The sequence below is a fragment of the Alexandromys fortis genome, unplaced genomic scaffold (genome assembly GCF_014885135.2).
Source record: "Alexandromys fortis isolate MF-2015 unplaced genomic scaffold, M_Fortis_MF-2015_v1.1 scaffold_98, whole genome shotgun sequence".
Taxonomy (NCBI): Eukaryota; Metazoa; Chordata; class Mammalia; order Rodentia; family Cricetidae; genus Alexandromys; species Alexandromys fortis.
This window is the reverse complement of record NW_026068002.1, coordinates 5266519-5287521: the sequence shown is the minus strand read 5'-3', so window position 1 is coordinate 5287521 and position 21003 is coordinate 5266519.

Below are 21003 nucleotides of genomic sequence, written 5' to 3'. Positions count from 1 at the left end.
GGGGGGGAAATAGAAAACACTATCCTGAACGAGGTAACCCAGACCCAAAAAGATGAACATGGGATGTACTCACTTATAAATGGGTTTATAAATAAAGACTCATGAAGACAAGATTTACCAGATGAGGGTTCACAGAGAAAAAAAAATATTGACTTATACAACTGACAAAACATAGTCATAAATTAAGTCTATCAAATAAAATTTTGTTCTACATTAAAAAAGGTAAGTATGTAAAAGAAAAAGACAATATCCTCCCACACACACACACACACACACTTCAAGCTTGTATAAAACCTCTTCGTTCACTAAGAAAGCCAGCATAAGTTCTAAAATCCTAAGTAGTTTGTTAGGAATAATCATTACACAACTCCTCCACAGATGAAGATGCAGACTCAACACAATGAACTTAACGCTTCCTCCCTAAGTTGCTTTGAGGAACTTGACCAAGCCTACTGATGAATTTAGCATGTTTGCATAGGACTTTGATAACTGGTAGCTCAGGTGAGTCTCTGATGATTTAAATGTGCAGCCAGTATTAGAAGTAAAAGAAGAATTTCAAGATATGTATTTCTAACTTGAACTCCTATACTAATTTTACTGTTTCTGGCCCCAGGGAATAGAGTGCCCACAAAGAAAAGTCTTAAGATATTGCTTATAATATTTATCATCTTTATGATATTTAAGGGCCAGCGACAAAGCTCAGCAAGCCTGATAATAAAGGGGGTTCTAACATCATATTTACTTATATACAAAATTAAAATAAATAAAGATTCTAAAGTCCCCCCAGTGATGAAGAGTTTCCATTGTGGCCTTTTCTTTCCGATTGGAAAACCCAAAACTTTGACATCTTAGGAATTTTTTAAAAAAATGTAAGCTAACCTTTTGATGAGGGATATAAATGTATATCTCTTTAATGTATTTATGATTGCGTATGGAATTTCCAAATATTAATTATTTTACAGCAAAAAATCTGATACAACTACTAAATGTTCAAACATTTTAGTAGATCTCAGATGTTAATTTTTAATAGCTATTTTAATAATGAGCTAATGACCATGCTTAATAATTAACATACTGAAATTATATATTCAAGGAAATGTCGTCTTTATACATTGATTGGGCAATTGATATTCCACATTATTTTAGCAAATGTTTTAGCTGACCAAACTCATGACACCTGCTTCAAAGTTAAGTCACTGGGAAAGTTTATGTGAGGGAGTTGGTGTTTGTCAACAGTGCTTCATTTTCTTGAATGTTTTGTAGCACAGTTAATAACCCTCACAAGATAGAGAGCATAGATTTATTAAAGAAGCCTGGAAGATTTCCATTCCATCAGCAAGATATGAAATAATAGACATCTTGCTTCTGCTTCTAAAAATGTCTAATACTGGCTAGCAACTGATACAAAATTCTATATGTAAGGAAGGAGAAATATCTCATATAGGAAGGATAGCATGAAAACATGATCTCAGTTTAAAAGTTCAGTAGGGCTCAGAGGACAGCTTAGGAGGGTTTATTCATCCCCTCCATCATGTCAGAGCAGGAATATAGCTGCTCCTTAGGATTGGCAATAAGCACCTTCACCAAGCTGAGCCATCTCTCTGGCCCCAGGAGGAGATTTCATTCATTGAAACATATCTGAGTTCTAAAGTTTGGAAAACTAAGTTCAGATCTTAGGTCAGTTTTGATAAGTGTAAATTGTAAGCAGGTTTCTTTTTTTTTTTTTTTTCTTTTTGGTTTTTCGAGACAGGGTTTCTCTGTAGCTTTGGTGCCTGTCCCGGAACTAGCTCTTGTAGTCCAGGCTGGCCTCGAACTCCCAGAGGTCCGCCTGCCTCTGCCTCCCGAGTGCTGGGATTAAAGGCGTGCTCCACCACTGCCCGGCTAGTAAGCAGGTTTCTTAAAGGGTCTAGTCCCTTGTTCCGTTCTTACAGAATAGTGATAAAAACATCCACTCTGTATATGTTGACGTTTGTATAGGACAGGAAATGTAAAGCGATGGACAGAAAACTGAAAAGAGTATAATAGTCATGTGATGAATCAAATCTTATAGGACTTATGTCATGCCACCTATCACTATACAGCGGAGATGGGATCATGAGCTCCTGTTTTTCATAGGGATCAACTACGTGGTTTATCTGGATCAACAGATATTAACATATAGGATGTAAGGAAAATTCTGATTAAATTCAGACTTGTTCTTCCATTATCTGGGATACTGTCACCAAAACATGCCGGGACTAGCTTGGTGAGAAGCCCACGGTTGCCCAAGTTGAGAGACATCTGACATCCAAATATGTGTATCTACAGTTCAGAACCAGCACAGCCACCTAGCCATACACCACTATTCTCCAAACATGTGAAGGCAAGTGGATTAAATGATACTGAAACACCGTGGCTCTTTGTTACAATGCTTATTTTGATTAAAGGTAACTGTTACATCAATTCCATAAACACAGACCTATATACATGTAGACATATGCTGACCTGGTAGTATTTTGAGTTGAAAATATATCTCCCAAATAATCTATCATATATCTACTTTTTAATCTTTTCAGAAGCTTATAAAATAATTAGGATAATTTCAAATTTTGACCATTAACTGTTTCTGAAAAGATGCAGGAAGGTGAGTGTCAGAATGAATGCCTACTCCAAGTTCAAGGACAATGGTCTACACCTAGATATAACAACCTTCTCCAAGTGTCTATTCTTCCAACGGTAAGAGGAGTCTTTACGTAAGGGCTAAATAATTATTTTCTAAGGATTAATTGGCATGCAGCCTAGCCCATGGACACAACTCTTGAATAGATGCTGACGTCAAAGGCACTTTTCTTCCACAAAGCATTAATATTTTTAGTTGTCCTTTTTTAAAAATATCAACAAGCAATCCAAATTGTTCATGTCCTCTCAATACTTCAAATTCCTTTGTTTCCTGCAAAGTCCAGATTCTGAGCAGTCCCCTGAGCTCCAGAGAAATCTATCAGGCTACCAGCTAAGCATCTCCAATGGGAGGTGTCAGGCACCTGCAACCCAGCATATCCAGTGCAGAAGCTGGTGGTTTTCAAACTAAACCTGTTATTGATTCCCTGAATCTGGGAGGCTCGATCCATCACCAGGGTTAAGACTTGAAAATCACCCTTCATGATTTGCATGTGTCCAGAACCCATCTCCCCAGGTTGGGGGTGATGAAAAGCTTCACACCCCTTTGAAAAATAGTCATCCTTTTCTTCTTAACCTATGATACCCATGGTTTTCTCCCCTTTACTAATCCGTTCTCATCAACCCCTTTATTTTATATAATAACCCATTTAGGTGCGTTAGCATAGCTCAGAGGGAAAAAAACATAAGAGTCAATTTTTTAACAATGGTATAAATCCACCATTTGACTTTGTGATCCTTAGTCCACGGACAGTTTTGTAGGGGAAAAAACTTCAGAAAGGTCTGAGGAAGTAGGGTACACCCTTTCTAATCAATCCCCCCTCCAAATCAAGTCTTTCCATGCAAGAGTTAAGGAGGGGGAAAAAAGAGAACTTGAAAGTTAAAACACACACATGGTGATCTGACTTGAATGTACTGAAGAAATCGCTAATGCCTCCACGCTCCATGCTTTTCAGTGGCCTGCTGCCTGAACTTAAACAGAGCTTTAATAAAAGTCATACAGAAAAAATAAATGGAATGGAATCCAAGGAGCTCAGCAATTATGTTAGAAATGTTTATCTAAGGAAGAAAAAAAACCTAAACATCAATTTTTAAATCCTTTTTCATTATAAAATTTAAAGGGACTGAAAGTTTATCTCCAGATTGAACTGGGCAAATGAAATGCATGTGTGTTTGCAATAGCCAGCATTCTCCAAAGAAACAGTGAAACTGTGTGTGTGTGTGTGTGTGTGNCTCTCTCTCTCTCTCTCTCTCTCTCTCTCTCTCTCTCTCACACACACACACACACACACACACAGTACTTTCTTAACAGATATTAATGGGAAAGTTGGCAAATCCCAATCTTAAATACAAGTTGGTTCTTAGCCGCAGCCAAGGTTGATTTCCTGGTTTCGACTATTAAACTGTGATTATGTGAGGATGCTAATGTTAGTGGTAGTTGGGTGAGAGACATAAACTCCTTCGTTGTAGCTCCATTTTAATTCTAAAATTCTTTCAAAAACATATTCAAATATTAACACATTCCTTGCTTTGCACTTTCAAATTCTCACCAGAGCACTGATAAATTACACCACCATCAGGAAACCCTGCAAACCTAACTCTCTTTCTAAGGCCAGATTATTTGAAGAATCCCCTCTCAATGGGTCTAGTGGTGTAAAAAGGAGAAACCTAGTTGCTAGCCAGCAGATAGCTCAGCCACTAAAAAGATGAGAAGCGGAACTGAACAAAGAGAGTGGAGGGTTACTGTTTTCTACTTCCCCCAGCATCTGCACCTGGCTGGGAAACGCCAGGTCTCTTTAAGGCAGAAACCGGATCAATGCAGTGTAGCTCTCTGAGGAAGCAGGCATTCTTGAGTTCAGACAGCACCTCTCTGGACCTCCGCTATCTGCCTGAAACACTGAACCGGTTTGGCACGCTAAAGGCTCTAGAGACTGTGTGGCGTTTGGCTCCCTCGTTCCAGAGCTGTGGCCGCACCTGTGTTTGTGCAGTGCCCAACTCATCAGCCTTGCAGCATCGAGCTGGGGACCAGGGACCGGCCATAGTGGCGAGGTGTGTTTCTGATCTATCCCATAAAGCCTGAGAAGAGAATCTCGGCAGAAATTAGCCCTGCGGGGACCTGAAACCCAAGCAAGAAAACTTGATAATGCCACCAACTTATGTGTAAACACAATGTGCGATATTCCTGGATTTTTAGAAGTGATTAAAAACCCTTGCGCAGTATTTAGCATGCTGGTTAGTCGATGCTCAAACAAATCATGGGAATGTGGCTTATTCATTGTGCTTGACATATGTCAGAGCTCCAATACACATGAGCTTTTGCTTTGATTTTTATCCCGTGTGAGAGTGCTCTGTGCTCTGGCTAGGGATATCCGCCTGAATGCTAGAACAGCTAGAACAGTCAGCACATCTTTCCACGCACTGCGTGAGGTGTAAGCGAGAGGCAGTAGCAGGGAACGGTGAATGGACAGGGGCATCTGAATCATGGTGTGTGCTCTCGCGCTTCTGATAGTCTCCGAGCCTCACAGGTCTCCTCGGACAAACTGGAATGGCTCTGATCATCGGGAACTTCCTTCAGCCGCAAAATTCCTTACACATTCTCCACATTCATTCATTTCCCCGAGCCTCCATCACTCAAGCTTTCGGTGGAAGGCAGAAAGCGTTCCCTAGATACGCAGTGCCTGGATGCTCGCTTGGATCCCAGCGTGGCTGAAACTCCAGTTGACACTGTTGTTTGGTGAAGTTTGAGCAGCTCTGCCCTGCACTCTTTCTCACTGCTCAAGGAAGAAAATTGAGGTAGGCCTAGAGAGCAGAGGGGCCCCAACCCAGGCCTGCTTGTTTGTTTGCAGAGTAAAGATGAGGCCTAACTTGGAAGAAGCCCTTCTTACGCATCAGGCCTTGGCCTAATTACCGGATGAAGAGACGATCGCTAACACTTAGAAACTCTATTAAGTTGCTAGAATTCTTCTACTCAGATTAAAAAACTGGGGTTCTAGAGGTTAGGGACCATTCTAGATGTCAGCAACGTGGCTGCAAGTGGTAGAGAATGAGTTGTGCATCAGTCTGGAAAGAGAGCCGATCCAGAATCACTCACAGCACCGCGGTAGCTGGGAATGGTGACCTTGCTCCCTTCCCTTTTCCTCTCTCCTCTTCCTCCTCTCTCTCCTCTTCCACTTCCTCCCTCCTTCAGTCCATCACCCCCATCACTACCTCTCCTCCTCTACTCCGGCTCTCTTCCCATTTCCTCTTCTTTGTCTGTCCACTCTTCTTAACGCCTGTTCTTACTACAATGATGCTCTCCTCCCTACCGTAGATACAAGAGTCACACAAAAGCACAAGGCAAGAACGGGCCATCTTTGAATCTGAACATGAATTTTCCTTGAAGATGAAAGGAGTCATTTTAAGTCTTACAACATACATTGTAGATTAATCACTAAAATTGACCTAACATTTTAAAACCCAACATATAACTTTAAAAGACATATATCTTTCTATATAAACAAAAGGGCTAGAGGATGGATTCCCAGAACCCACAAAAGTTGACGAAAGAGTGTGTACTTATAGTCTCAGTCCTGAGGTTGTCTTCTGAATTCTACATCTGCAATATGACATACATGCACCTTCATGCAAGCACGCGCGCACAGAGAGAGAGAGAGAGAGAGAGAGAGAGAGAGAGAGAGAGAGAGAGAGAGAGAGAGAGAGAGAAAGCGAGAGGGAGATAATTATGATCAGAATATGGATGTATACATTTATATGATATTTATTAGAGAAGTACATACTTATACATATATTTTGAGATTTATTATAGGAATTGGCGTAGGTGGCTATGGAGTCCAAAGTTTCTGCCATCTGTTGTTTGCAAGCTAGAGAAGCAGGGCAGCCAGAGTTATCTAAAAGCTAAGGAGTGGAAAAGGACGATGGATGTGTTGATGCTGTAGATCTCTGGTTGGGTTCTGAAGTTCAGAGTCCAGAGTTAATGTTGCAGACATGCAGGTTTGATCTCTAGCAGAGGAAGGTGACTCCATCTTCCTTCGCATCCTCTTCTACTTAGGTCTCAATAAACTGGATGTTGCCCATCTATGGCTGCTCTTCTCAGGTCAGCAATTCAAACGCTAATTTCTTCCAGAAATAGTCTCCACAGGTGATCCTCAGTATCCACATAGAGAAGTGATGGTGTTTTACCAGCTATGTGGGTATCCCTAAAACCTATCGAATAATGTTTGACCAGCTACCTAGGGAATATCTACATCCAGCTAATTTGTCATATAAAATATCCTCTATCGTGTGCAATATACATTGGTGTTTCCCAAATGAGACTGCTACATGGCTTATTCTTCTCTTCCTTCTTGTGAAACCTTAAAGGCTCACTTCTAATCTAATCGTCTTCTTCAATCTAGAAATCTGGTCATATAGGGGTCTTCATAATGATTCCTCTTATTCAAAGCAGATGCATTTCTGCCCACGAGAAAGATGCCAGCAAGCTGGTAACAGAAGGAAGGGGTGATCACTTTCATTCACCTTCAGCAGTTAAATAGTTGATGTGCCGGGATGAGCATGTGTGTGTTCATGTCTGTGTCCTGTGTCTGTGGGCGGGGTTATTTAATAACATGACATCAGGCCCGTTGTAGGATAGAGGAGATTCCGTTTTCATCTACATATGTATCAGGAAGCAGAAGTTTGCAAACACTTGTCTCTGTGCTCCATCTTGAACACAGCACAGAGGGGTGTCAGAACTGGAATAGTCAGGATCTTAAACAGTCAATAAATCAGCAGAACAGTAAAATGATTTTTTTTGGTTTCTTGAGACAGGGTTTCTCTTTGGAGTCTGTCCTGGAACTAGCTCTTGTAGACCAAGCTGGCCTTGAACTCACCGAGATCTGCCTGCCTCTGCCTCCCGAGTGCTAAGATTAATGGTGTGTGCCACTACCTCCTGGCTATGCCAGTAAAAGTGATTTTAAAAAGACAGCATCTGGGCGGCATATAATACAAAAAGCAAGTTGTAGATTTGGGGCCTGGAGTACCACAAGCACTGGGAAATGTGAAGAGTTGAAATCTGTCATTTTCTTATGATATGTGTCATGACTAAAGTCAGAAAAATCTCAAAGCATAGGATAAAGGCAGAACGGATACAAGTAGAAATCTCTCAGGCTTGGATAACATATGCGGACCAAGAACCCTAAACAAAGACATCATACTGCATAGTTTGATGAGCCAACTGGAGATGAACATTCAAAGACACTATTAAATACTGACAACTTGATGGATTCATGGTGCTTAACTTAAAATATCTCTCTGAAGCAACAAGGAGTAAGGGTCTATATATAATTCTATATCCTTGGTGCACGGTGAGTATGCAGTTAATGGTAAATGCCAAATGAATAGTTTTTATTTTAATACTTTGAAGCAGGAATTTAGGATTCTCAATGGGGTCTTTGACTGCTTGATTCAAATTTGCTTCTCATTCCTCTGTAAACAGAGATGGAAGGAATATCTTTGGATTTGTTTGTAATATTGTTGGTTTTGCTTTATGGTATAAAAATAGCCCTTAATTTGTGGATCAAGCAATAATTTTCTCATAATTTCTGCGGGTCAGAAATCTGGAGTCTGTTTGACTCACAGAGGTATGAGAGGTACCTAGGGTTATCTTGAGATCTGAGTGGGAATTCATGCCAAAGTTCCTTTGTGTGACTGTGGGAAGGGTTCGGTTTTTGCCAAGTGGTCAGACTGTGTAACTCAGTTCATGCCTGGCTTTGGACCGGAGGGTTCTCTTTGTTTTGTGCCACTTGGACCGCTCTCTAGGCTTCTTATGGCTGTTTGCTGCATCAAAACAGCCAAGAAGGAAAAGTCAAGCAGAACGAGGGTAAGCAAGATGAGTTCCATGGTCCTTTCTGACATGATCTTGAAAGTCTGATTTCGCAGCACGGATTTTATATCCTATTCCTTAGAAGGAGACCATACCTCCAGTTCACACTCAAGGACAGAGCCATACCTCCAGTTCACACCCAAGGACAGACCTAAAGAGAGAGATGGGCACGTTATAAGTCAAGAACTGTCTTAGAAGCTGTTGACCACAGAGTTCATTGAAAATACCGCTCTATGGACTAGAGATTCTAGTTTTGCCTCAGACCCTAACCTTACCCAACTGCTCAGTTTTAGCATGGCCCTTGGTGGTGCTAAAGTGCTGTGGTCTAGGGGTGGGTCTGGGATAGACCACTGGCGTTTCAATCACGCTTCATACACCGAGTAAATGAAGGAGGTTTCTAAACATCATTGCGAGCATTTGCTTTTGTTTCAGCAATACTGGGGATAGCGCCCAGACTCTCACATATTGTACCCAAGTGCTCTTCCATTAAGCTCCAATCCAAGCCTGCAAATTGGAAAAATTACTAAATGTCTCCACAGTTTACTTATCTATAAAAATGTGAATAATTGCAATAATACTTCATTCCATTTGTTGAGAGAATTGAGCGAATTGATACTTAGGAGTAATTTCGCTGATAGCCAACACTGACTATAAGTGTATGTAGACGTGTGCTTATTGAGAGGATGTAATGGAATAGCAAGTGGCAGTTGTTAGCACCAGGCCTGGCTAGGTCACTAACAATCGCTCCCACTAACGATTTCAATTCCTTCTTCTGCGAAAGGAGCCTCCGATTCCTCTTGCGCTATGAATTCTGCTCTTCCCAAGTTTCTCTAAGGAGATTTAACTGATTCTTCTTACAGAACACAAGTCAACGAGTCCCCAAAGCTCATAGCGGTCAGCCTGTGGCAATGCAGCTCTCCGACCTTTAGTGTTTTGTGATATCCAGCCAAGTACTAAGGAGGAACCAAGATAAACATGCACAAGTCCTCACACAATGAATAAGGCAGGCTTAATCTTTTAGAAGACTAGAGCGAGTGATAGCTACAGGCATAGACGTGACACCCGGCAGGAGGACTTCAGTACACATGAGGTTCTGCAGTGGGGAGGTGATTCTCAGGGCAGAGGACAGTGAGACCTGGCTCGAAAGTCCTGAGAAGAATGGGAACTTTTTTCACAGTTTTGGGGTCCTATGGAGGTGCCTCTGTCTGGGGGAAAAAAATGAGCCCGAACAGCCTTGACAGGATGGAAACGGTGGCATTTTCAAGAGGGAAAATAAAGACCCTCTGCTACTTACGTCCAAACACTGGAACAAATACGAGGATCCTGGGTCCTTTTAATGTCATTTCAAATCTGCAGAAAGAAGCACAATAAAAGTTGAATAAGGGATTTATGTTCTATAGTCATCCACATGAGCAAGTGACTGGCTAATATAGCACAGGGTGCTTATTACGAGATAGATCCCAGACAGTATGTGCGAGGAATTTATTGCACTGGGGAACTAAGCCTCCTATATTGAGTGAAGCACTCTGGACATTTAATATGCTTTTTACAGCCAAAACAGCTCTTTAAATGGGAAACAGTGCAGTCATGAGCCGGGAGTGGAGGGGGGGTTCATCAAACAGTGAATGGGGGGGGGTATCATACAGTCTATGATTCTCTTTAAGTAACTGTAAGATACTGTTTCTATCTTTTCCTTCAACTCAGTGCCCCCATGACTACCCTGACAGTCTTTGGTTTTGGAGAGCCAGCATCATAGATAGCACAGGAGAACTGGATGAGAGCCAAGCACGCATAAAGAAATCTTTTGAGTGTAATGTGATCTGTTAAACAAATTTGGACAAAGTGAAAGTCCTTTGAAAGAAAGTGAGAGAATGTTTCTTATATATTATATAGAGTTTCATATACATATATATACCAGATATACACAGCCATACATATGCACTAACACATAAAAACAAACATATATGTTATATGTATGTATATACACATTAAGATACTAAAAGTATGTATGTATAAATTTTGATATAGCTATATGCATAAATGGTGGTTCTAAATGTATAGCAAAAAAGAACTAATGTGTAAATTTATTTTCTGTGTGTTATATGTGTGTACATGTTTGTGTATATAATATGCGTGTGTCATGGTGGTCAACATCAGGTGTCTTCTTTAATTGTTCTCCATTGTAATTTTTTTTATGAGGCAAGCTCTCTCAGTCAGTCTGAAGCTTGGCAATTCTGCAAGACTGGCTACCCCAATAAGTCCCAAGGATACTTCTGTCCCTGCTTCTCTGGTGCTTTAGTTACACGCATGCACTGTGACTACGCCTGGCTTTTCCATGGGTGCTGAGGATCCAGACTCTGTCCCCAGATTTGTACTAGAAGTGCTTTTCCGACTGAGTCATTTCCCCAATGCCTATTAAAAAAAAACTTTTTAATTTTATGGTTAAAAGACACAGTGGGTTTAGGCATTGCCGCAGACTCAGTGATAGGTCATCTATAATTGTATTCTAGAGCAATAGCTGTCAATGACATCCATAGGCCATCTGAGTTTCCAGAATTTAAAAGCTTGATTTTTCTAACAACTAAGCAGAAAACGTTACCATTTGATGAGAATGAGGTTTAAAAAAAAAATCATTTCTCAGAAGGAATGACTAAAATCCTGAGCATTTTTTGAAAATTGTGATTATGTTTGTTCAGCAGACAGACATTCTGCTTAAAATCCCCCTTTGATCTCATAAAAGCAGACAATACAACAGAGGTCTCTGGGCACTAGGGGAGGAGGGGGCTTAGGAGGTTGGGTACCATTAGGCAAGAGATGCTGATTCAGAGTTGCTGGAATCCCTGGGTTTAAGATGTACTTCTCCTAGGTACAACAAAGTAGAATCATGTCTACCTTGGGCTGGATTAAAATCAGATGCTTTACAGTAAAATGGTTTACTTGATTCAATTCATTATAGTCCATTGGCTTAATTTCAGTGACACTTATTAATGGCATGTATGATAATTTCTATATGCAATATGAATGACCAAATCTGGGTAATTAGCTCTCGCGTCTTCTTATGCATGTATCACTTTTATACTAGGAGGTTTTGAAGTCTTCCAGTTTATTGTAAGATATATGAGCCATGCTTATACACTATAGGTGCACCACTGTAGCACAATGCATTTGAACTCCTCTTTTCTATGTAACCTTTGGGGTGCTTTCATCTAATTGTCTTCCCCAGCTCTCCCACTTCTAACCTCAGGTGACCACTACACTATTCTCTACTTCTATGGGCTATCGGCTGTTTTAGCTTCAATCTATGCACAAGTACATATAACATTGGTCTTGCTGTGCCTGGCTTGAGTCTCTTAATATGCTGTCCTGCCCCTCTTCCATATTTGCAATTTAAGACGACAAGATGTGGATAGTTTTTACGGTTATTGGACATTTGAGAAACATGTCTCCCTCAAATAAAAAGTATGGCTCTTCAGATAGTTCTGACTTCTCTGCAATGTATTATGTCAATCTTAATCCATAAGACAACCTGTTCTTCGGAGCTGATACCATTTTAGTGAAATGATCATTTCTATAATTCTTGCTGCCAAAGACAGGTAACAGGAACTACAGGATGGTTCAAAGGAATTCCTCATGAATCTTCATTCATCTTTGAGAAAGAGCTGGGGAGGCTTTTCTGCACATGGGTTGACACTGGCTTCCCCATTTGGGAAACTGGGTCAAACAATGGGGCTCTGTGCAATTAGAATATTTAATTGTTGAACAAAGGGTGTATCTCTTGTAATAATGTGCATATTATAACATATAAGACTGTTCCATGTTGTTAATCCTCACATGTATAATATATGAATACGTTATGCTATCCTTTAAGGAATCCACTAGGAGCTCCCTTAAATCAGTATTTTCTATTGCTTCTATTTCTCAGGTACTCTATTGGCTGCTCTTGTGAGACACCTAGGACCAAGGTCAGTAAGAAGTGAATCTTGCTCTCTAAAATTCTCTGATTCATTAATTAAAAATTAAAAGGAATTTATGCTCAGTGAAAGCACAGAATAAGAGGGAAGCTGGAGGCCAAAGAAGGTTTCCTAACAAAGGTTGCCTTCCAACTCCAACTCTACTCAATACCCACGTCTCCTCCCACTGTCCTTTGGGAAATAAAAGAAACCAAAGCACTGGAATGAAGTGTCTCTTAGAAAAATAACAGGGAGGGGGTTGGCACCAAGGTGACCAGAGAAGGTAAGATGCAGAGACCTGTGACCAGGTGCATTCTTAGGACCAGAGCCAGAACTGACCCTTGGGAAACAATTTTAAGGGTAGATTTTGGTAAAGGCTCTCAGCCACAGAATGAGGCATAATTACTCAAGGAGACTGATGTAAGGAAAATCTGGCTTCCAGCGTGTGATCTTTAGGCTGAAATGGTCTGTTACCAACATCTTCATTCTCTCCCTGTATCTTCAAGGTAGACTTCGGATACTTGCATCCACAAGACTATTTTAGAATGGAAACTGCAAGGTCCTTCACATGCATTAGGAATGGTGGGTTCAGACCAGCCCTCAAAGCAGAACAGGGAAGGCCTAGTGACACCATCTACAGTCTTTGTCAGTAAATCTTTCCCTTTTCCATTTTCTTCTCCCACCATCATCCCATAATGAAGAATTTCTAAGCACATCCTGGGATACTATTGGTAAAAGGGGCTCACAGAGCATCCCCTGCCTCTTCCCATGCCAGAAAGATTATTTTATGTTTTCCTAACTCATGGATAATTGCATGATGCCCCCAGAAAAAAAGACCAAGGAGTAAGTCAGAGCACCAGGAGAGGGAAAGAAAAGAACACTGGGTGAGCTGCAGTGCTTATATCCAACTTGTCTGTGAGATGTCGGGTGACTAATGAAGATACCCTCTCCTCAGCCCTGCTCAGGCTGTGTCAGGAAAACGTAGGATCACTTAGGACGTGTTTCTCAACCTGTGGGTCACGACTCCTTTGGGGTTGCATACCAGATATTCTGTATATCAGATATTCATATTATGATTCCTAACTGTAGTGAAATTGCAATTATGAAGTAGCAATGAAAATAATTTTATGGTTGAGGGTCACCACAACATGAAGAACTATATTATAGTGTCGCACCATTAGGAGGCTTAAGCACCACTGACTTAGGAGGACAGGCACACTGTATTGATAGGGATAAAGCTTCAACAAGTCTGGTTTTCTTGAAGTAAGATCCATGGAAGCTCAGAGCCAATTTCTCTCAGGAAATTGGAGCTCTGCCTCCAAAAGAAAGGCAATCAAGAAGAAAGTGAGTAAGATTGAGAATAAATGTTTACAGTCAAAGTTTTGCAGGACTAAAATTTATTCATTTAAGAAAGTTTAAAGAAAATGCAAAGGAAAAGAGGAAAGGGGTAGAGGACATGGCGGTGAGAGTGGGGGAAGGGGAGGGCAGAAAAGTCGAGAGTGGATATGATCGATGGATCTATGTAGAAAATTGTCCAAAAATAAGCCAAAGTAAAAAAGAAGAGAGAAATATCAATTCTGGTATCATTAATAGGTTATTTTTTTCTCTATTTAGGCAACACAAGCCCACCTGCTGAGATGCAGGAGACATTAAAGAGCTGTCATAAGATCAGAAAAAAAAATTCTTCCTTGACTCTGGGTCACTGTGGAAAATACCAAAACTTAATAGAAAGACAATGCAAAAGAGATGGCACAATCCCTCTGCCTGTCATTGACCCCGAGGAGATGTGACAGATGTAGGAACACCATTAATACATTCTTCCCTGGAAGAGGTTGGGAACCCCTATCAAAATGTATATGAGGATGCTATCGGTTTTGAGTATTTAGTCCACACCACCTTTGTGGTTAAAGTATTTTCTGATAGATCTCCTTTTATTTTAAAATGGAATTTTCAAGCATTTGTTTTTACCACGAGCGCATTAACTCTCTTAACGTCCCTTACAGAATTTTCTGGTCTAATCTTATTTTGTTGATGGAAAAAAAAATCAAGACCCTGGCTTGACTGAGATGATCGGGCTCATATATTTACAACAACAAGAGTCTCCGAACGGGATTTGTTTGTTTTCATTCTATGGCTCATTCCATCACTGTGCACTCACTTAAGTTAAATCATTTTCCAAATAATCTCTTCCCTTTTGTAGTATAAAAAGCAGATACTACATGTAAAACTGTTTGTGGTTCATCTTATTAAGATACACCAGCAGTGTTATCTGTGCACTTCACCCTTCTGGACCTGCTCGTGATTAGTATCCCAACCAACCCAAAAGACAGTCAGTCACGATGGGCTGAAGCTAATCAGGTGGCTTATTTGCAAATCTTCCTCATTTTCAGTTTTAGTTTTGAGTCACGCCAAAAGAATTGGAATAGGGATACATTTACTCCTTCAGTTTGCAATTATTTGAAATTTAGAAAGCAGATTTTGGAATGAAAGTCCTTTTGGGTGAGTGTGATACAGTGTATTAATTTTTAATTACATCATTCATGATGATAATATGGCTTTATCATTTGCTTCTGAATTTTCTTACATGGAAATCTATTTGTCCAAGAATGTCTATAGTGTCTATAACAGAGCACTTAAGAGCCTGCATGGAGGGTGAGATTAGTACAATAATAGCTTCCTTCTCTCTGTAAGGATGTTTTAATGTAGATAAAATGGAAGCATATTAGAACCAGAATTATAATTATACAACAGGGTTTTATTTTTTCTTAGACCTGAGCCCCAGGTAGTCCAACATCCATTTAGCATCATGAAAGTCTTAAATATTAAAGACAAATGTCTTACGCAAGATATCATCTATGTCTTTCTTAAATTCTTACAGCTTTAAGGTCATGCGCTTCCAAGTTTCCATTTAAACTGTTCATTCCACTTTATTTGGGTTTCTTCTACCTTTCTGGTGATTTTTTTAAAGTATTTCTTAGGATTTGTGGAATTTGTTTATATTCATTCAATCAGAGAGATCCCTTTCCTATTCAAACAAAATATTGGAAGACTTTGAAATGTTTTTAAATTTAAAACTCCATAATTTAGGCTTGTAGCTATTTCTGGCAAATAAGAACAGTCATGAAAGCTGCATGTGAGACACGCTTATATTTCCCATCTTAGTGATATTTCCAATTCAAGGCAGCATCTGAATGTTATTAGATGAGGTCTTCACAATCATTTTTAGACAGATGGTGATGGACGAGGGGAGTCCTCCACTGGCTAGTCGTGAAGGAAATGAACGAGGCTCCTTGAGATGCTTGACGAGTTAGTCGGCACATCGGAAATTAGTGTTTTGTGTTTGACTTCTATGTTGGGGGAAAATGGCAATCAGTGTCCTCATCCAAATGTCTATTGATCTGGAACGCGTCCTCAGACTAAGAGACAGTGACAAGTCGGAACACAGACTCCCACCACTTTGGATGACTAATGATTTTTACTACGTCACCTCAGGCCAGACTGCAAATGAGTTTCTATCTTCTCTTTTCCTTCTATTCATTCCTACCCTGTTCTACTTTGTAGAAATCTGTAAGTTATCATGTAACCTTTGAAAGAAGATGCAGTTTCCCCGATGTGTTTCCATTTAGGAAGCCTGAATTCTCCCAGACCGTGAATCGGGAAGGCCGGGACTCCCTTGGTATTGGCTGGCTGCAGGAACTTCTAGGTCTCCTTTGCAGAATCTAGACGTGTCTCCAAATCTTACCAGGTACCATATGATATAGAGTGGTCTATAGGACACTGTGAGCGTGTGGGTAGTAGGGACGAGAGGGTGTGCCAGCATCACTTTCCCCAAAGCATTATGGGCACTATATTCAGCACAGTTTTGTACGTTAACTTGCCTAAGAAATGGCTTTTATCCTTTAATTGAAAATACGAGGAACACAGCAGAAGAGGATAAAAGAATGTAATAGCCACCAGAAGGCAGGGAGAAGGGCTGGGAAATGCCGTCTTCCATTCATGATGACAAAGCCTACACACATAATCTCACAGCACCTATTCTTGCCTGCACCGGGCCTACTCGAGACTGGTCCTGTTGACAGCAAATCATACCTGGTGAGGGGCTTAGACAGCCCTGTCCCTCCCTGCGGAACTGTAGGTGACTGGGGGATTATGGGTAAGGATCCCATCTTCAGTTGTTTCTCCAGTGAGTCCACCGGGCTCAATGGAGAGTTCCAAACCTGTGATCACAGGAACATTCCTGGTAAGATCCGGTGAGGGACTTAAGAAGACCACATGAATGTAGGGACAGTATCTAATAGAGAGAGTTGAGGGGAGGGGTGACAAGGATGAGAAGCAGAGAAGAGAGGGTTGGGGTGAGAGTAAACCAAATACACTATGCACACTAGAGAATTGCCAGAGAACAAATTTAAACCATAAAAATGGGCAATGTATGAGAGAGAGAGAGAGAGAGAGAGAGAGAGAGAGAGAGAGAGAGAGAGAGAGAGAGAGATCCTATACTAGACACTTAGGAACTACAGTTCCAAGCAGGTAAAAAACACCAGCCATAGTACCCTGAGAGTCTGACTAAAATTTTAGCTCCAGTGCTAACAATGCCCGAGCCCTTGGTGAGCCACTGGATGCTTGTGAGCTCTGGGCACCCATCTACACAGCAAGCCTCCTAAGGACATCCTCACAGCTCTTTCTCCTTCCGGTGGTCTGCAACAGTAGACAAGCTGCCACTCCCCCAATCCAGCAGAGCAATTAGACGGCCCTTCTCTGGAGGGGTAATCTTTATTTAAAGGTTTCACAATCTGGAGCCAACTAACCTCATCTATATGTTGACTGTCTGCATTTGGTGATTTTTTGATTCCTTCTCAGCTCTCAAAATTCCAGGATTCTATGTTCTTTTAAGACACTATTATTAAACATGTAAGAATACAAATGATAGAAACAGGGTACAGCCTTTATATTCTCTCTCTCTCTCTCTCTCTCTCTCTCTCTCTCTCTCTCTCTCTTCTCTGCAAGCTAACATGAGAATTTGAAAATTCTCATCGTCTTTTAATACCTTACATTTCTGATTCTGAATTTATAACTACAAAGGTGGGGGGAGACCCCAGGAGGCTGAGAGGTAACAACAGGAGCTTTTACTAGAAGGAGGGGTGGCAATGGGGCAAAATCAGAGAAGAGCAACTGAAAAAATGCTTGGTGTCTGTTTTGAAATGTTGGGTTATTTTGAAAGCACATCACTGAATACATAGCTATGATTCCGTTTCTGCATAGAGTATCTTTACAAGATTTAAAATATAGTGCTCTCCTAGCTCTGTAGGTGTTCTAGAAACTGGTATTATTTAGCGAACTTAATATTATAGCATATTCTGAATTGTAAAACTATTTGGAAGTTTCTGAGCTCACCATGGTTCCTCTTCCGCTTCTCTGCTAACCTCCCCTGCCCGCCCACCCTCAGCGGTGGCCATGCCAGTCAGAATTCTTCTTGGTGCCCCTGAGGAGTTAAGTTATTACCCTCCCAGCTTCAGGCTCACTATCTCTGTCTCTCATGCTCCAACTTTCCTCCCCAGTCTCCTCCTCCCTTCCCAGAATCCATCTCGGCTACTGTCTGCATATCTAATTCACTCTTCTCTCTCAGCCAAAGTGCTTTTTACCGGTTCCATTTAGATACAACTTTCTCAGCTCCCGGCTTTATATCCTCTTAGTTCCAGACATCAGCCCTAACTAACTGGTGTCTGCCAGTCCCAATTCCAAATTCACAGTGGGGAGCATGTCGCCATTGCAACTCTGCTCTGGTACGCACACCTGGTGGTATCAGCCCCATCCAGACAGTTGCAGAAGTGGCCCCCTCGCCGAGCTGAGATGCTGCAGCCAAACCCAAGATTCCGGGCTCACGTGATCTTTCTGCACACACAGGTTGGGAACGTCCCGCACTCCCACAATCCTCCAATTTGCCACATCATTAAGAATTACACATAGCCCATTACCCCCCAAGCAAACAAACGCACATTCTGTGACGGGGGAGAATCTGGGCACCGACCCGTGCATCCTCTCTTTGCTTCGGCCTCGCTCTGCTGACAGGGATTACACGACACTATTCACTCAGAGCGCCAGTCTCTGGAAATCAGAATTGTCGAGGGGCCACAAGATTCATCAACGCCCAGCCTTTCCCTCCAAGGGTCCCGAATATCCCTGGCCTGTCTCCAGGCATGTCAAGAGAGCACGGGTGGTTTCCCGAACAGTTCATGCGTGTGAGCTCATAATCCCTGCCTGAGATCTGACTAATGGGTCATGCTGCCAACTAGGTAATTAAGCGGTATCATCCAAACACAATGGAGCTGAGGTAGGGGAACAGAGAAACAGCTCAAGACAGCAAGCAACTCTCCTTCAAAAAATGTGCCGGCCCTTCCCTCTTAGGCAACACCCAGCACCTCCCCTCCTGTGGGTAATCTGGGGTCTGGCATTTCCCCCCCCCCAAAATGGAATGGAAAGCAACGTTGACTTAAACCAGTATTGGGCTGAAGGACAAGGAAGGCAAAGTCATCCTTGAAGCAGCCTATTAAGGGGGGGGGGACCCCTTTAGCACCCGTGTGTGCATGACTGGGTGCACACATGCTTAAAATTACAGGATGCACGGTTTGTGCACAAGCAGATCATCCAAAGTTACGTAACAGCCTATCTGTCAATCAGGGTTCAGGAGCCGCCCTATTCTTGTCTCTGGGAATCAGCTCCTCCCTCTGCCTCGACTCATAAAAAGAACCAAAGAACCAAGGCTCCCCAGCCCTTCAAAGAACTCTGGGCTCTGAAACTACATGCTCCTTTCTGCTTCTCTCCTTCTGCAGACTGTATTCTTTGCTCTGATCTCGCTTTTAAGGAAACCTGTATTTTTGCTAGCATTGAAGCATGGCCTGGCCGATTGATTGTTTGAGATACAAAACTGACCGCTATGCCTTGAGAAATCCAAGGCTCCGTCTGGTGATCGGTCACCTTCCTTACACAGGACGGTTCCATCTGGTCTCATCTTCTTTAGCTAGCTATTCTTTTGGACTGGCTGACTCCAAAGGACATGTGTGTGCTCCCCAATTCACGTACCGATTCCCTAATTCCCAGTGTAGGCGGATTTGGAGATAATACTTTTAAGGGGAATGTTAAGATGAGATGAGATCCTAAGGGTCTACCTCTAATCCAGCAAGGCTGGTGTCCTTATAGGCAAGGCTAGACACACCAAAGGTAAGTGTGCACAGGGGGAGAGGAAGATGAGGATGCAGGATGCCTAAGAGAGCAGTTTCACCAGGAACAGCCCAGCACTCCAGGCAGCCCTGCATCTTGACCCAATTTCCAAAACAGTGAGACAATACATTTCCATTCTCTAAGCCATTTGGTCTACAGCAGCTCCATATGGTAGCCTGAACAGATTGACGCAGTGGCCCCTATACACTTGTCTGGACGTTAAAATCTGGGTGTTCATCCACCCTGAGAGAAGACATTAGCTTTCCCTGAGGTCGGTTTCTCGAGTGACTTTTACATCCAATCGCCGCTGCATTGATCCGATCAGCTCTCCGCTGATCTGAACAGGTCACCAAAAATCTCGACCCGACCCTGCCCTAGCCGGCTGCGTCTCGGTTGTCTAGACATGCTCATAAATAGCTGGATGATTGCCCACTATAAATTTTTAATGAGCGATTTTGAAATTAGGAAAGGAGGGAAGCAATTGCAATTTATGGCTTGGAGTTAGTCAATAAGCAAGAGCCCCTTCGAAAGGCCAACCGTGTTTCCCCATTGGTCCGCTCACAGCCTTGACCCCCTCAGTTAAGCAAACCAAGAGCATCAGTCATCGACTTCCAGCCTCACTCCTCCCATAGAAAGCCCACAGCAACCCCTCCCGATCCTCAGCTTATGAATGAGAACTGAAATCATTACCAAGGAAGCGCAGATTTAAATGGAGTGGAAATGACTGAGGATTAGCTCTCCGTTCCCATAATTAAGCAGTTCTAACACTGACTGGCTCCTTAGAAAACAAGAGGCGGGAGACAGATCTGCAGAGAATATCACATATTGTAAAGTTGTTAGGAACGTTTAGGGGGTCAAGTGCCTATGAATGCCGGCTTAGCGTTCTTACCATACCACCTGTGTCTTAGCTCCCTTCTCTAGAACAAACCTAGGTATTCTGAGCTCTGTTTTTATGTAAATTTTGATATTCAGAAAGCAATATACTGGAGCTACCTTGAATTAAAACTGGTCTTTAATATGGTACTATACTCTCATAAAGGAAGTGTGTTACAGATATTGGTAAAATGTTTGCGTATCTGAGATGAAGTTCTGTGGGAAGAGAGGAAAAAATCATCACCAATATGTTCATGCAACCTTCATCTCAGTGGCAATACAATAATACAATTTGATGTTTACCTTTTTTTCCTTGACACACAGAAAGCCAAATTATATTGCTTATCATGGTAAGCAATTTATTTTCAGTTCCTAGAAATTTATCCTTCAAATTTGTTTGCTATTGTTTTTACTATTTTACCCCATGGGAAATCTTTGAGGGCATAGGTG